This window comes from Aquarana catesbeiana, linkage group LG08 (genome assembly GCF_042186555.1).
Source record: "Aquarana catesbeiana isolate 2022-GZ linkage group LG08, ASM4218655v1, whole genome shotgun sequence".
Taxonomy (NCBI): Eukaryota; Metazoa; Chordata; class Amphibia; order Anura; family Ranidae; genus Aquarana; species Aquarana catesbeiana.
In genome coordinates, this window is record NC_133331.1 from 9528021 (window position 1) to 9544133 (window position 16113).

The 16113-nt window shown below is 48.4% G+C and overlaps 1 non-coding gene across 1 annotated transcript; it reads right to left on the reverse strand.

The window, feature by feature from the left end:
- Positions 1-8912: 8912 nt before the first annotated feature.
- Positions 8913-8984, reverse strand: TRNAR-UCU (transfer RNA arginine (anticodon UCU)). The gene has a single exon. It is a non-coding gene; the product is annotated as a tRNA-Arg (tRNA).
- Between the last annotated feature and the right edge of the window lie 7129 nt (positions 8985-16113).

The following is a 16113-nucleotide window of genomic DNA, read 5'->3' on the forward strand; positions in this document are numbered from 1 at the left end:
CCATGATGGCGGCACCGGGGACCCGCAGCGGTAGGTAAAAACCGGCTGCGTAAAGACAGCGCTGGAGCCCAGGCAATACTTGACTTTTTTTTTTTTTTTTTAAGGCTGGATTCAGAGATGTGTGTTTAAACCCACCACTCCTCTAAAGAGCGATCCACATTTGCATCGCTTTTCAAATGCCATTGACACGCGGAGACGAGACGACGCGATGCCTCCTCACTCGAAGCTCCAAGACGCTGGAGGAGAGAAATCCAATACATCTCTACGGAGACGGTTCAAATCTGCCCTCCAAAGTCGCCTAAGGCTCAAAAAAAAAAAAAATGTTGCTACTTTTGTAGCAACATTTTGCTACAAAATGCATTGAAACGCGCAATTCTCGCATTTAGGGGCATTTTCGCACGTTTTGTTAGGCAATGCAATAAATACATGAAATAAACGAATAGCACTAAATAAATAATAATATACAATGCAGGGGGAAAAAAAAAAAGTATTCGATCGGCTGCTGATTTTGTAGGTTTGCCCCACTGACAAAGAAACGATCGGCCTATCATTTTATTGGTCGGTTTATTGTAACAGCGAGAGACAGAATAACAAGAAAAATATCCAGAAAAACGCATTAAAAAAAAAAAAAAGTTCTCATAAGTTTACATACCCCGGCAGAATTTATGATTTCTTGGCCATTTTTTTTTTAGAGAATATGAATGATAAACACAAAAACTTTTTCTTTCACTCGTGGTTAGTGTTTGGCTGAAGCCATTTATTATCAATCAATTGTGTTTTACTCTTTTTTTATATCCTAATGGCAACAGAAACGACCACATGGCCGGATCTCCTCCCAGCTTTTGCTACCATAACGCTCTGCTTTACATGCAGAGCCTTCTTAATGCATGGGCACTGCCCAGGGGCCCCAGGTGTATGAGGGGGCCCCATAATAATCTTGCATTACATTGTACTTGCCAACTGTCCCGGATTTGCCAGGATAGTCACAATTTTTACTAAGCTGTCCCGAGATGACCATGTCTCGGGCAGCAGCATCCTGGAGCTCCCTGTGACCGGGAGCAGAGATCAGTGACATGTCACACGTAGCCACGCCTCCCACAGTTGGAAACACTCCCCAGGACATATTAACCCCTCCCTAGCCCCCTAGTGGTTAACCCCTTCAATGCCAGTGTCATTTACACAGGAATCAGTGCATTTGTATAGCACTGATTGCTGTATAAATGACAATGGTCCCAAAAATGTGTCAAAAATGTCAGATGTGTCCGCCAAAATGTCGCAGTCACGATAAAAATCGCTGATCGCCGCCATTGCTAGTAAAAAAAAAAAATTAATAATAAAAATGCCATAAAACTATCCCCTATTTTGTAAGCGCTATAACGTTTGCGCAAACCAATCAATATACGCTTATTGCGATTTTTCTTTTACCAAAAATATGTAGAAGAATACGTATCGGCCTAAACTGAGGAAAAAAAATGTTTTTTCAAATATTTTTTGGGGATATTTATTATAGCAAAAAGTAAAAAAATAATGCGTTTTTTTTTTTTTCAAAATTGTTGCTATTTTTTTTGTTTATAGCGCAAAAAATAAAAAAACGCAGAGGCGATCAAATACCACCAAAAGAAAGCTCTGTTTGTGGGGAAAAAAAGGGACGTCACTTTTGTTTGGGAGCAGCGTGGCACGTCAGTTAGTTGTCAGTTAAAGCGACGCAATGCTGAATCGCAAATAAATGCTCTGGTCAGGAAAGGGATAAATTCTTCCTGGGCTGAAGTGGTTATAAAAGTCGAATAATTTCCTTGAGAACAATGCAGCTCTTTTTTTTTTTCGAATGCGCATTTACAGGTCACATGGCCGGATCTCCTCCCAGCTTTTCCTACCATAACGCTGTGCTTTACATGAGCCCCTTAGTTTGGAATGCTGAAGGGTTCGTTTATGACGTTTTATTTCCTATTTTATAAAAGTCGAATAATTTCCTTGAGAACAATGCAGCTTTTTTTTTTTTCTAATGCACTTTTATTTGGAGTGAGAGCTTCAATTTCATCCGTCTCCAGCCGTTTTCAGCGATCGCCTTTTTTTTTTTTTTAAGTGTTTCAATTTTAAACGCAACACAGCAGAGCAGCCAATCCAATGAGGAGAGACCGCGGTCCTCGGTAACTCTCCTGCCTGTGTCTATGGCCAGGTTCCATTATACAATACAATTCTGATGTGAATATACATTGTACACCTTTTGTAGGATGTTAAGATTTTGTTTTATAATAAAACTGGTAAAAAAAAAAAAAATCATCATTTGTCTGTGTTTATTTGCACTTTTATTTTTACTTTTTTTTTTTTTCTTTTAATACAGAAATTACACTATATGGCCAAAAGGTTGTGAACACCCCACCATCACACCTATATGGACTTCCCATTCTAAAGCCAAGGCCGTTAACCTCTTCCTTACCGGGCACTTAAACCCGCCCTCCTGGCCAGACCAATTTTTAGGCTTTCAGAGCTGTCACATTTTGAATGACAATTACGCGGTCGTGCTACACTGTACTCAAATGACATTTTTATCATTTTTTTTTTCACACAAATGGAGCTTTCTTTTGGTGGTATTTAATCACCACTTGGGTTTTTATTTTTTTGCTAAACAAACCAAAAAAAGACAGAAATTTAAAAAAAAAAAAAAAAAAAAAAAAAAACATGTTTCATAGTTCGTTACAAAATTTTGCAAACGGGTAATTTTTCTCCTTCATTGATATTCGCTGATGAGGCTGCACTGATAGGTGACACTGTGGGCACTGGTAGGTGGTACTGATAGGCAGTACTGGTGATGAGGCACTGGTGACATTTATAGGTGGCACTGTGGGCACTGATAGGTGACACCGTGGGCACTGATAGGTGACACTGTGGGCACTAATAGGTGACACTGTGGGCACTGGTAGGTGGTATTGATAGGCAGCACTGGTGATGACGCACTGGTGACATTCATAGGTGACACTGTGGGCACTGGTAGGTGGTATTGATAGGCAGCACTGGTGATGACGCACTGGTGACATTCATAGGTGACACTGTGGGCACTGGTAGGTGGGCACAGAAGCCTCTGCAGAGGCTCTCCACGATCGGGACTGATGTCCCTCTCACAGCCGCCGGTGATCGGCTTTTTTTTTCTTTTTCTCCTCACGCTGTCAGCGCGAGGAGAAAAAAATAGCCGATTACCGGCTCTGTTTACATCACATGATCAGCTGTCATTGGCTGACAGCTGATCACATGGTAAGGGGTCGGGATCGACCCCGTGCTCCGATCTGTGATCAGCCGAGTCTCATAGACTCGCTGACCACAGAACGCGCCGCGCGCGCCCTGCAGGGGGCGCGCAGGGCGCTCGAGCACGGGAGGAAGTCTATGGACGCCCTCCCAGCAAATTAGGTCCGCGCTATAGCCGTCTTTTGGCTATAGCGCGGACAGAAGGTGGTTAATATGGAGATGGTGTCCCCCGTCCCCCCCAGGCGGACCTGATCGGACCCTCCAATTCACCTCTATGGAGCGCCAAAACCAGACTGACGGAGGTCCTATTTTCCATCTGTCGATCGGATCGGATGAAAACAGACAATCGTTCCGTTTTCATCCAATTTCCCCATAGAGGAGAGCGGGACTCTGTCCATCTCCGCTCTGCTCAGTAAGTGAAGACGGACCTGTCATCCGCCTGCTCAGTGGGGATCAGCGGATCGATTCCCCTCCCCCGCTGAGCAAAGTGGATCCCGCATAACGCCCCTGTGAAAGGGGCCTAAATCTACCCCCCCCCTGTGTGAGGTCAGGCATTTGACAAGGCTGTAAACGTCTGACTTCAGGCGACCTCTGACCCTATTACTGAAGCAGAATGGTCCGTTTATAGACCGTGTCAGTTTAAAGGGGGTTGTAAACCCTCGCTGTTTGTTATTTAAAAAATAAAAAATGTCGTAATTACCTCCCACAGTGCAGTTCGTTTTGCACAGAGTGGCCCTGTTTCTTGACTTCTGGGGTCCTCCTGCGGCGCTGGTAGCTCCTCCCCCCACATTGAGTGCCCACATTGGAGAAGCGCTCTCCTAAGGTGGACACCCGCGCCCCCGAGTCCTGCTTCTGTGTACATTCACACAGAATGCAAGACTGGGCTCCGCCCCCCCACCCCCGGCGCCCGCATCATTGGATCTGATTGACAGCAGCGGGAGCCAATAGCTGTGCTGCTATCAATCTATCAAATCAAGAGCCGAGACAACGAGCAGAGAGGGAGAGCACGTCTCCCCTGGGGGATCGAACGTGCTCAGGGGAGTAAAACGGGGGGGCTGGCTGCTGCATAAGGATGCATTAAGGTGAAAAAACACGAAGGTTTACAACCCCTTTAATCAATTCCAGCCCAAACCAATTCTGGCATTTCTCCCACTTGTAAGAATCTTTTTTTTTTTTTTTTGCTAGAAAATTACTCAGAACCCCAAAACATTGTGTGTGTATATATATATGTGTATGTGTGTGTGTTAGGGCTGCAACGATTAATCGATAATGAAAATCGTTACCAACGATTTTCATTATCGATTAGTTGGTCTGACGTCACCTTCCTCCCTGCCAGTCCCGCATCCGCCCCAGTGAATCCTGTTCCTGTGTACAAGGCGGCAGCGCCGCTGTAGTTTAATGAGAACACAGCGGCGCTCATGTGACCAGGCACGTCCGCCTTTCTCCTCCTCGCTGACGTCAGCTCACCCCCTCAGCCCCGCCCACTGCTGCCTGGAGGGAGGAGAGGGAGAGATGAGAAGCGGCCGTGAAATAAGGTAGCGGCGGCTGTAGTGTATACAACAATACTCAGTAGTAGTACATACATTGTGATGGGAGGTTTTAGTGCCCCACCATTGGTGTTCCGGGGGGGGGGGGCATGGGTGGGTGGAATAGTGCCCCATCATTTCTTTTCCTGGGGGGGGGGATAGTGTCCCATTGGTGTTGCTGGGGGGGGGGAATAGAACCCCATCATTGGTGTTCCTGGGAAGAATAGTACCCCATCATTGGTGTTCCCGGGAAGAATAGTGCCCCTTCATTGGTGTTCCCAGGAGGAATAGTGCCTAATCATTGGTGTTACCAGGAAGAATGGTGCCCTTATTATTGGTGTTCCCAGGAGGAAGAGTGCCTAATCATTGGTGTTACCAGGAAGAATGGTGCCCTTATTATTGGTGTTCCCAGGAGGAAGAGTGCCTAATCATTGGTGTTCCCAGAAGGAATAGTGCCCCATCATTGGTGTTCCCGGGAGGAATAGTGCCCCATCATTGGTGTTCCCGGGAGGAATAGTGCCCCATAATTTACCCCTGCTCTACATAAAGATGGTCTAGGCCCCTGATGGCGAACCTTGGCACCCCAGATGTTTTGGAACTACATTTCCCATGATGCTCATGCACTCTGCAGAGTAGTTTGAGCAACATGGGAAATGTAGTTCCAAAACATCTGGGGTGCCAAGGTTCGCCATGACTGGACTCTGGGCCAGTGTTTCTCAACTCCAGTCCTCAAGGTGCACCAACAGGTCATGTTTTCAGGATTTCCCTCAGATGAAACGGCTGTGGTAATTACTAAGGCAGTGAAAACTGATCAAATCACCTGTGCAAAATAGTGAAAATCCTGAAAACCTGACCTGTTGGTGCGCCTTGAGGACTGGACTTGAGAAACACTGGCCTAGGCTATAAGAAGATTGCCAAGACCCTGAAACTGAGCTGCAGCACGGCGGCCAAGACCATACAGCGGTATAACAGGACAGGTTCCACTCAGAACAAGCCTCGCCATGGTCCACCAAAGAAGTTGAGGTCACGTGCTCAGCGTCATATCCAGAGGTTGTCTTTGGGAAATAGACGTATAAGTGCTGCCACGATTGCTGCAGAGGTTGTAGGGGTGGGGCGTCAGCCTGTCAGTGCTCAGACCATACGCCGCACACTGCATCAAATTGGTCTGCATGGCTGTCATCCCAGAAGGAAGCCTCTTCTAAAGATGATGCACAAGAAAGCCCGCAAACAGTTTGCTGAAGACAAGCAGACTAAGGACATGGATTACTGGAACCATGTCCTGTGGTCTGATGAGACCAAGATAAACTTACAGTATATATTGTTTTAGCAGAGACCCTAAGGAATAAAATGGCGATCGTTGCAACTTTTTATATCACATGGTATGTACGCAGCAACTTTTCAAAAGTGTTTTTTTTTTTTTTTTTAAGAAACTGCTTCATGCATTAAAAAAAAAAAAAAAAAAAAAAAAGGACATTAAGTTAGCCCGATTTTAATTTTTTTTCTATACTATGAAGGATGATGTTACTCTGAGTAAATAGATACCTAACATGTCACTCTTTACAATTGCGCACACTTGTGGAATGGCGCCAAACTTCGGTACTTAAAAATCTCCATAGGCGAAGCTTTTAAAAATTTTTTACAGGTTACATGTTTAAAGTTACAGAGGAGATCTAGTGCTGGAATTATTGTTCTCGCTCTACCGATGGCGGCGTATGTAACCCGCGTGTATCTGGCTCTGATACCAGCCAGCGCCTCACCCGCCACTCACCTTACTGCACCTCCCTCACCCAAATCTTAAAAATACATTTGGACAGGGCTGTACGAAATGCCGGAGCTTTGATGCTTTACTACCCAGCTGCGACTTTTTTTTTTTTGTCATTTCTTAAGCTGCAGCATTTCGGCCTGCAGAGATTGACAGGCGGCACCACCTGTCAGACTCGCCTATTGATTTCAATGGGGCCACTCTGCAAATGCAAGCCAAACTCGCTCGCAGTAGCAGCATAGTCCAACAATGTAGAAATACAATTCAACAATGTAATAAAAACAAAAAGAAGGAGGCGGCAGTAGCACCTTGTGAACGCCTGTCAGCTGCTGCTACACCACTCCTTGAAAATCAACCTGCCACAGATCACTTTTCAGTAAGTATTACCGCAAATGTGAAAGAAACTTGAAACACATCATCCATTTCACACTCCCCACCAACCAGGTCACTCCCCAACCACTTCCCCCACACACACAGACCCCTCTCCACCAGCCTGTCCCCCACACACAAACCTCTCTCCCCAGCCTGTCCCCCACACACCCTCTCACCCGCTGACCTGTGGATGGGGGAATCACTCCCGCAGTGTTCTTGTATTTACATTTTTCCTTCCCAGATTCCTTCATGCTACTCACCTGTACATAGTGCCCACTGTCATACCCTCCAGACTCCTCTCCTGTACATACTGCCCGCTGTCATACATTCCTCTCCTATACATAGTGCCCACTGTCATACACTCCTCTTCTATACATAGTTCCCACTGTCATACCCTTCACACGCCTCTCCTGTACATAGTGCCCACTATCATACCCTCCACACTCCTCTCCTGTACATACTGCCCACTGTCATATCCTCCACACTCCTCTCCTGTACATACTTCCCACTGTCATACCCTCCACACTCCTCTCCTGTACATACTGCCCACTGTCATGTCCTCCACACTCTTCTCCTGTACATAGTGCCCACTGTCATACCCCCCACACTCCTCTCCTGTACATACTGCCTACTGTCTTACCCTCCACATTCTTCTCCTGTACATACTGCCCACTGTCACACCTTCCACACTCCTCTCCTGTACATACTGCTCACTGTCATACCCTCCACACTCTTCTCCTGTACATAGTGCCCACTGTCATACCCCCCACACTCCTCTCCTGTACATACTGCCTACTGTCTTACCCTCCACATTCTTCTCCTGTACATACTGCCCACTGTCACACCTTCCACACTCCTCTCCTGTACATACTGCCCACTGTCATACCCTCCACACTCCTCTCCTGTACATACTGCCCACTGTCATACCCTCCACACTCCTCTCCTATACATACTGCCCACTGTCTTACCCTCCACACTCCTCTCCTGTACATACTGCCCACTGTCATACCCTCCACACTCTTCTCCTGTACATACTGCCCACTGTCTTACCCTCCACACTCCTCTCCTGTACATACTGCCCACTGTCTTACCCTCCACACTCCTCTCCTGTACATACTGCCCACTGTCATACCCTCTACACTCCTCTCCTGTACATACTGCCCACTGCCATACCCTCCACACTCCTCTCCTGTACATACTGCCCACTGTCATATCCTCCACACTCCTCTCCTGTACATACTGCCCACTGTCATATCCTCCATGCTCCTCTCCTGTACATATTGCCCACTGTCTTACCCTCCACACTCCTCTCCTGTACATACTGCCCACTGTCTTACCCTCCTCTCCTGTACATACTGCCCACTGTCTTACCCTCCACACTCCTCTCCTGTACATACTGCCAGAAAAGCAGGGGGGTAGATGTGAAAGGAGATGTATTGGTGGGGCAGATGAGCAGGGGATTACAATGGTGGGAAAAAAAGAGCTAGGTGGTACAGTGGTGGGGCAGATGTGCAGGGTGGTACAGTGGTGGGGGCAGATGTGAAGGGGGGTACAGTGGTGGGACAGTGATCTGAGGTGTGAGAAAAAAATCCTTTTCATGATTGAGAGTGTGAAGTTGACATTTTTTTGTTATAAAATCGTCACGCTCAATTTCTTTGAAAACATTTTTCAACACACTGTGCTCAAAAGGTTGCCTACCCCTGATCTATATAGTACACAGCAGGCCTTTCTCCAGCCAAGCTGTGAAAGAGAGCCTAGAAAATACCTGAAGGGAGCCAAGTGCTCCACCTACTGGCTGAAAAGGGGAACACAAAACAATCACATCCACCTGCAAGAAATCTGTTATTCAAAAATGTTTAATAAAATCCATACAAACATACAACGCATGCACTTCATTAGTTTTGGTTTAAATTTTATTCCACCGTTCATATATACTCATCACTTAATTTGTTTAGCAATTTCCCCCCTGGGGACTCAATGCACTTAGAAGGTGCGGCTGATATCTTGGAGATGGCGTTGGCCGGGAATCGAACCCGAGTCATCTGCTTAGAAAGCAGCTATGCTCACCACTGCACCACCAACGCAGAAGTAGCATGTCTTTTATAGTGTGGGAGGAAACCGGAGTCCCCGGAGGAAACCCAAGCACAGGGAGAACATGCAAACTCCATGCAGATAGTGTCCTGGTCAGGATTTGAACCAAGGACCCCAGTGCTGCAAGGCTAACCACTAAGCCTCTGTGCTGCCCATACATGACCTCTGTTCTATAAGGCCCGCCCCCCCCGCTGAGCAGGGTAAGAGAGAGAGATGGAGGGAGAGAGAAGGAAAGAGAAAAAAAGAGAAAGAAGGATGAAGGGGAAAAAAGAAAGGAATAAAGAAAGAAAAAAAAGGGATGGAGGGAGAGAGGGGAGGGAAATTAAAAAAAAGGAAGAAAGAAAACAAGAAGAAAAGAAAGAAGGAGGGATGGAGGGAGAGAGGGAGGTAAGTAAGAAAGAAAAAGACACACACACACAGCCCTGATGAGGCCACCTACTGACCCTCTGTCATCATTATCCTAATCATCCTGTGCCTGGCATCCCACCACCCTACCTCCTGTCATCTTCATCCCCTCTGCACCCCTCTGCCAGCTTCCTACCACCCGCCCCTGTCATCTTAATCCCCCCTGTACCCCTCTGCCAGCTTCCCACCACCCCACCCCTGTCATCTTAATCCCCCCTGTACCCCTCTACCAGCTTCCTACCACCCCATCCCTGTCATCTTCATCCCCCTGTACCCCTCTGCCAGCTTCCTACCACCCCACCCCTGTCATCTTCATCCCCCTGTACCCCTCTGCCAGCTTCCTACCACCCCACCCCTGTCATCTTCATCCCCCTGTACTCCTCTGCCAGCTTCCTACCACCCCACCCCTGTCATCTTCATCCCCCCTGCACCCCTCTGCCAGCTTCCTACCACCCCGCCCCCTGTCATCTTCATCCCCCTGTACTCCTCTGCCAGCTTCCTACCACCCACCCCTGTCATCTTCATCCCCCTGTACCCCTCTGCCAGCATCCTACCACCCCGCCCCCTGTCATCTTCATCCCCCCTGTACCCCTCTGCCAACTTCCTACCCCCCCACCCCTGTCATCTTCATCCCCCCTGTACCCCTCTGCCAGCTTCCTACCACCCCACCCCTGTCATCTTCATCCCCCCTGTACCCCTCTGCCAGCTTCCTTCCACCTCACCCTGTCATCTTCATCCCCCTGTACCCCTCTGCCAGCTTCCTACCACCCCACCCCTGTCATCTTCATCCCCCCTGTACCCCTCTGCCAGCTTCCTTCCACCTCACCCCTGTCATCTTCATCCCCCTGTACCCCTCTGCCAGCTTCCTACCACCCCACCCCTGTCATCTTCATCCCCCCTGTACCCCTCTGCCAGCTTCCTACCACCCCACCCCTGTCATCTTCATCCCCCTGTACCCCTCTGCCAGCTTCCTACCACCTCACCCCTGTCATCTTCATCCCCCTGTACCCCTCTGCCAGCTTCCTACCACCCCATCCCTGTCATCTTCATCCCCCTGTACCCCTCTGCCAGCTTCCTACCACCTCACCCCTGTCATCTTCATCCCCCCGTACCCCTCTGCCAGCTTCCTACCACCCCACCCCTGTCATCTTCATCCCCCCTGTACCGCTCTGCCAGCTTCCTACCACCCCACCCCTGTCAACTTCATCCCCTCTGTACCCCTCTGCCAGCTTCCTACCACCTCACCCCTGTCATCTTCATCCCCCTGTCCTCCTCTGCCAGCTTCCTACCACCCCACCCCTGTCATCTTCATCCCCCCTGTACCCCTCTGCCAGCTTCCTACCACCTCACCCCTGTCATCTTCATCCCCATGTTCTGCCAATGATGTGCAAAGATGGAGTGGGGGTGGAGGGGGGGAGAGGGATAGAGGGAGAGAGAAGGAAGGAGAAAGAAAGAAAAAAAGAGAAAGAAGGGTGGAGGGAGAAAGGGAGGGAAATAAAGAAAGAAAAAAGAGGGAAGGAAATAAAGAGGTGTGGAGGGAGAGAAAAAGAAAGAGAAAGAAAAAAAAAGAAAGAGATTTAAGGAGAGAGAAGGAGAAAAAAAAGAAAGAAAGAGACATTGCACTACAATAACACACTATAATAACACTGCAATACAATAACACACTATAATAATACTGCAATACAATAACACACTATAATAACACTGCACTACAATAACACACTATAATAACACTGCACTATTTATAATATAATAAATAAATAACTGCACCCGCGCAGCTTAACATACAACTCCGGCAATGCCGAGATACCTGAACCCCCACGCCTGCGCAGGAGTGACGTCATGTTGGCCCGGCCAGTTAAATCGGCCGGGGATTGGTACCTGGAAGCCTCCTGGCCAAAGCTGGCAGTGGCTCCAGGACACCATAGCGCTGGAGCGCTATGAAAAGTAAAGATCCGGTTTAAGACTCCTGGCCGTCCTCCTTGGTTGCCTTGCGCTTCTTCACTAGCTGGAATAATTCCCGTAGGTGAAGACGGGTTTGATTACTACGACTTTCGACGCTGGGATCAACAGCCAGTGTTGTCCTTTGTTGACTAATGCTGGAGTCCAATAGGATATTGATGTCATCATTCGCTGGTGTTATAAGGAAACTTGGTAATGAGAGGTTACCACCATTCTGTTGGATGATGTTGCTTTGATCCCTAGGAGGCGTGACGCTGGGAATGGGAACGCCAGTCTTGTCCAAAGCTCTATTCACATTTTTCCTACGACGTACGATGCTGGGATGGACAGTAAATGTACTCCATCGTGGCCTAAGGCCGGAACCCATTGCTGGGGTCATACATTTGGTTGGAAGGATCTCATCACTCCAAGGCCTAGTGTTACTCCTGGTAGGTGTGATGCTGGAAATGGGAAAGGCAGTCTCCTCCATAGCGCTCTCTGCATTTTTGCTTGTTGGTGGAATGAGGACATCACTCGGTGGGATGATGTCACTCTTTTTCTTGGGAAGATATTCCTGTGCCTTACCAATTTTTTGCTTGAGCTTCTTTATTCGCTGGCTCAGCCTAGCACAAAAGGAAGCTCGAGGAGGTGTGACTCTGGAAACGGGAACGTCAGTCTCTTCCATAGCGCTGTCCACATTTTTCCTTGTTGGAAGGATGTCATCGCTCGTTGGGAATATGTTGCTATCCCTAAACACTTTAGTTGGCCTATGCTTTTTCAGTGGCCGGCATAAATCTCGTATGTGAGCACGGATGTGATCCCTAGGAGGTGCGACTCTGGGAATAGGAAAGTCAGTCTCCTTCATGGTTCTCTCTGCATTTTCTCTTGTTGGAAGGATGTCCTCGTTTGTTGGGATTATGTTGCCATCTTTGAAAACTTTGGTTGGCCGGTGCTTCCTCTTTCGTGGGAAGAAATTTTTGCGTCTAACCACCATTGGTGGTTTACATCTCTTCATTTGCCGTCGTAGCTGGGCACGTAGGTAATCCCGAGGAGGTGCGACTCTGGAAACGGGAACGTCAGTCTCTTCCATAGCGCTGTCCACATTTTTCCTTGTTGGAAGGATGTCATCGCTCGTTGGGAATATGTTGCTATCCCTAAACACTTTAGTTGGCCTATGCTTTTTCAGTGGCCGGCATAAATCCCGTATGTGAGCACGGATGTGATCCCTAGGAGGTGCGACTCTGGGAATAGGAAAGTCAGTCTCCTCCATGGTTCTCTCTGCATTTTCTCTTGTTGGAAGGATGTCCTCGTTTGTTGGGATTATGTTGCCATCTTTGAACACTTTGGTTGGCCGGTGCTTCCGATTTCGTGTGAAGAAATTTTTGCGTCTGACCACCATTGGTGGTTTATATCTCTTCATTTGCCGTCGTAGCTGGGCATGTAAGTAATCCCGAGGAGGTGCGACTCCGGAAACGGGAACGTCAGTCTCCTCCATAGCGCTGTCCACATTTTCCCTTGTTAGAAGGATGTCATCGCTCATTGGGAATATGTTGCTATCCCTAAACACTTTGCTTGGCCTACGCTTTTTCAGTGGCCAGCATAAATCCCGTATGTGAGCACGGATGTGATCCCTAGGAGGTGCGACTCTGGGAATAGGAAAGTCAGTCTCCTTCATGGTGCTCTCTGCATTTTTGCTTGTTGGAAGGATGTCATCGCTCGTTGGGAATATGTTGCTATCTCTAAACACTTTGGATGGCCTACGCTTCTTCACTGGCCGGCATAAATCCCGTATGTGAGCACGGGTGTGATCCCTAGGAGGTGTGACTCTGGGAATAGGAAAGTCAGTCTCCTCCATGGTGCTCTCTGCATTTTTGCTTGTTGGAAGGATGTCATCGCTCGGGAATATGTTGCTATCGCTAAACACTTTAGTTGGCCTACGCTTCTTCAGTGGCCGGCATAAATCCCGTATGTGAGCACGGGTGTGATCCCTAGGAGGTGTGACTCTGGGAATAGGAAAGTCAGTCTCCTCCATGGTGCTCTCTGCATTTTTGCTCGTTGGAAGGATGTCATCGCTCGGGAATATGTTGCTATCTCTAAACACTTGGGTTGGCCTACGCTTCTTCAGTGGCCGGCATAAATCCCGTATGTGAGCACGGGTATGATCCCTAGGAGGTGCGACTCTGGGAATAGGAAAGTCAGTTTCCTCCATGGTGCTCTCCGCATTTTCACATGTTGGTGGAATGGTGTCATCGCTTGCTGCTAGAATTACTTCACTTGGTGGGGAGATGTTGCTACTTGTTGGTCGGAACAGTCGGTAGAAATGCTTGAAAAATACTAGGAGCAGTACCACGAGCATAGTGATAAATCCCAGAAAGCATTCTGACCGGTGCTCAGTAAAAATATTTATAAGTACGGGTGGGGCTGTGTTCACCCACTCCTTGGACCAGACTGACCAGAGCCCAGTGACCACCCATTGGTACCAATCACCAGCATTTATATGCAGGGATGGGACTGTGTTCTCTAAGGTCACCCACCCCTTAGACCAGACTGACCAGAGCCCAGTGACCACCCATTGGTACCAATCACCAGCATTTATATGCAGGGATGGGACTGCGTTCTGTAAGGTCACCCACCCCTTGGACCAGACTGACCAGAGCCCAGTGACCATCCATTGGTACCAATCACCAGCATTTATATGCAGGGATGGGACTGCATTCTCTAAGGTCACCCACCCCTTGGACCAGACTGACCAGAGCCCAGTGACCATCCATTGGTACCAATCACCAGCATTTATATGCAGGGATGGGACTGCGTTCTCTAAGGTCACCCACCCCTTGGAACAGACTGACCAGAGCCCAGTGACCATCCACTGGTACCAATCACCAGCATTTATAGGCAGGGATGGGACTGTGTTCTCTAATGTCACCCACCCCTTTGAGTAGACTGACCAGAGCCCAGTGACCATCCATTGGTACCAATCACCAGCATTTATAAGCAGGGATGGGACTGTGTTCTCTAAGGTCACCCACCCCTTGGACCAGACTGACCAGAGCCCAGTGACCACCCATTGGTACCAATCACCAGCATTTATGAGCAGGGGTAGGATTATGTTCTCAAAGGCCACCCCACTGCTGTTCCAGATATCGATCAGTATATAAATGAATCCACTCAGCTGCAGGAACTTCAAATAGCGTCCTAATATTCTGGCCAGGTAATCTTGGTGCAGGATGTGCTTCAGAATGAGAACACATATCAGGACCGCCCAGCTAAACCAGAATGGAGTGCGGGTCAGGAATGAAATCCAGCTGATGAGTTCTAGGATGATGTTCTCAAAGGATGTTCCTTCGCTGTTCCAGATATCGATCAGTAGATGAATTAATCCACTCAGCTGCAGGAACATCAAATAGCGTCCTAATATTCTGGCCAGGTAATTTTGGCGCAGGATGTGCTTCAGAATGAGAACACATATCAGGACAGCCCATGGGTATAAGATTCTAAATATCAGCGGGATTTCCGCTGGCAGCTGTGTATTTGTCTCCACAATCCCCTCCTCCTGATCCATGTGGACCTCTGGGGATGGGATGACGGGATCCATGTGGACCTCTGGGGATTGGATGACGGTATTTCTGTTTAGCCCCCAAGGGAGCAACAGGACAAGAATCGCGGCAACGATTCTGTTCATTTTTTTTTTTTTTTTAAGAAAATATAGAAATGTTTTCTTTATATAGAAAATAATTGGAAATGCCAATTACTATCAGTAGAAGATTATAGACAATTAATGCCAATCAATAAATTGACTCTCAAATCCAAACACTGTAGATAATATGAGTATCGCTGAGGAGCTCTTCACAATCAGATCCTCTCTCTGTCAAGACGGAACGTCAAGTGTCAGATTCTCCCTCTGCACTGCTAAATAACGGCTGCAGGTCACGTGTCCAACACATCCAGCCAATCACAGCTCTCCTTTGCAGCTGGAGATGGTTGCTATAGCAACCTCGAGTGAAAACGAGGATTGGCTGCAGCATAACTGAGCATGCGCGGGATAACGGCTGAGAGAAGATTAGGAAGGGCGGAAGTCATCTCCGCTGCGGCCTCGGAAGACAGGAGCTGAGGTGGCGCCGGTATTCCGTCAGCTTAGGCGACCTGTTGGATTGTGTTACGGAAGTGACGTTCGGTTGCGGCCATCTTGGTACTCCCCGCACTCAGGCGCTTCCTCAACAAGCAATGATGAGCGAACGTGACCAACATCGTGTCTGTGCGTGTAAAAAACCTCCAGCCAATCACTGCTCTCCTTTGCAGCTGGAGATGGTTGCTATAGCAACCTCGAGTGAACACGAGGCTTGGCTGCTGCAACCTAACTGAGCATGTGCGAGATAACGGCTAAGAGAATAACATGAAGGGCGGAAGTGATCTACACTGCGGCCTCGGAAGACAGGAGCTGAGATGGCGCCGCTGTTCCGTCAGATTCGGCGACCTGTAACGGAAGTGACGTTCAGTCGCGGCCATCTTGGTACTCCCCGCACTCAGGCGCTTCCTCAGCAAGCAATGATGAGCGACGCTGGTTGGATCACGTAACGTCTTGCTGCCCATTCAGAGAGCAGCGTGCCTGCCGGTCACGTGGTAGCGATGGCTCCGCTGAGGTGGTGTGTGCCCGGTGAGTGGTGGAGATGGCTGGGGGAGGGGAAAGGGGAGATCACGGAGGCACCGGGAAAATGATAGGCCCAGAAAAATGGCGCTCACTCTGGCTGTTGGAGTTGTGAAAGTGAACAGTTGTCA